The sequence below is a fragment of the Carlito syrichta genome, unplaced genomic scaffold, assembly GCF_000164805.1.
Source record: "Carlito syrichta isolate Samal-C Ts95f unplaced genomic scaffold, Tarsius_syrichta-2.0.1 Scaffold304635, whole genome shotgun sequence".
In the NCBI taxonomy this organism is placed as follows: Eukaryota; Metazoa; Chordata; class Mammalia; order Primates; family Tarsiidae; genus Carlito; species Carlito syrichta.
The window spans coordinates 423855-425859 of record NW_007248731.1 but is presented as its reverse complement, the minus strand read 5'-3'; positions in this window follow the sequence as shown (position 1 = coordinate 425859).

The following is a 2005-nucleotide window of genomic DNA, read 5'->3' as shown; positions in this document are numbered from 1 at the left end:
CCCGCGCCGGCCCGACCAATGGCAGGCGCGCGCCCGGACCGGCGACCCAGCGCCCTCTGCTGCCGCCCGGCCCCACCCGCAGCCTCCCGGCCTCGCCCAAGCGGTGGTCGCCGCGCGCCCCCCGCACGCGCGCCTTCCCTCCCCTCCGCTCCCCGACACGCCTCCGACGCGCGGCGCGGCCCGGCCCGGGGCCCTCGGGGCTGTCCCGCCGAAGGGGAAACCGAGGCCCGGGGAGGCCGGTCCGCAGCCTCGAGCCGGCGCGGGGCCGGATGACTTCGGAGACCCGGATTCCGGCCGTCCCGGCTGCTGTCGCGGCTAGCCTGTGGCCCCGGGTGCGAGAACATGTGTTGATGCCACACAATTTCCCTTCTGGCTTCCTTTTTCACCCAAGGTTGGTTTAAGAGAGAGTTCCTCTACCGGTGATTTATGCTTCGTCTTTAACTCCTAGTTCCACTGCATCGAAGTCAATGTCATCTGTGCTACTGCCTCTTGGAGCTTTACTGAGATTTTGTCAGCGCACACTGCTGGTCTCTTGAAAGGAGGCGTTTCTCTGTCTTCAGAATCTGAAGATAGGAGACACTATCGATTTGATCTTCTTTATAGTCACTATGTCATTTAAGCCTATTATATTTTTGCGTTTTTTTCCCCCCAGTTGCTCAGTCATGAGCCAAGGGGATCATTCAAGTCCTCTACTATGAGTGTGTTTTTGTTCATTTCTCCCGGTTTAGCTTTATGAATTTTGTAATTCATAAATATTCGCGATGATTTGACTTTCCCTGTGGAGAGTGCCCCGATCATATAAAGCGGTGAGTACCTGTGGTATGCTAGGCCCTGCTCCTAGGCTCCCAGGATACAAGAGTATTAGGGACACACATCAGAGTTGCCCTGGAAGCCCACAGTCTAACAATAATCACATGGCCGCTTAATAAATACCTCCAGTTGGCCTAGTGCTTTATTTGCATTTGCTCATAAATCCTCCATTGACACTAAACAAGTCATTAAAAAGCATATACTACTTTGCCATTTCACATATATTACAGTTTTAGAAATTGAAATACAAAAAGCAAGTAAATAACTTGTCCACTGTCACACAAATAATGGGTGACCAGACCAATACTCAGATTCTTTTTTTCTTTTTTAGAGACAGAGTCTCATTCTGATGCCCAGGCTGGATTGCAGTGGCATGATCAGAGCTCACTGCAGCCTCGAACTCCTGGGCTCAAGCCTCAGCTTTCAAAGCTCTGGGATTACAGGCATGAGCCACCATGGGCAGACTCAGATTCTTTCTTACAAAGGAGCTAAAAGTCTTCAACCAGAGCCTGATACATGATAATTGGCAGCCCCTTCATTGAGGGCAAGGGCTCTGTCTCAATTGTGTGGGTACTCTGGGGATCTCAAACTATGTGGGACACAATAGGAGCTCCATTGACAAAGTTTAGGTTATTAATTGGAGAATATTTTTTCTCCAGTTAATTTCTCATCATACTTATTTTGTGGGGGTGCATATAGGAGAGACAAAATTCTACCTATGCTCCTTGGCACCAAGGAAAGCAAATCTCAGAGCTGAGACATGGGGGGTGGCTAGGGAATGCAGCCCAAAGTATGCCCCAGCGGGTCATAGACTCTGGACTCCCAGTCCTCTTGCCTTTAGGCAGGTGAATGACTAACGTCTGTGGGGCAGTCACTTATTCTCCTGTAAGACCTCAGGGCAGGAGCCTCCCAGCTGCTTTGATATCCTTCCTCCTCTCTATCACTCTGACCCAAGGTCAAGAAATGATAGACAGCGAGGCCTTGGGTCAACCGGTTCATCACCCAAGGAGGTCTGTCCTCCGAGTTTCTCTGCCCAAGACCCATTCAATCCTCTCTCGATTATCTCCAGTTACTTGCCTGAGGAACTCACTGCACAAGGTTCTTTTGTTGGGAAACTGTCTTTGATGGTCAGCCTCAGTAAATGCCACGGCCCAGAAATCAGAGGAAACTCAGCGACACTGCACAGCGCTGGGCA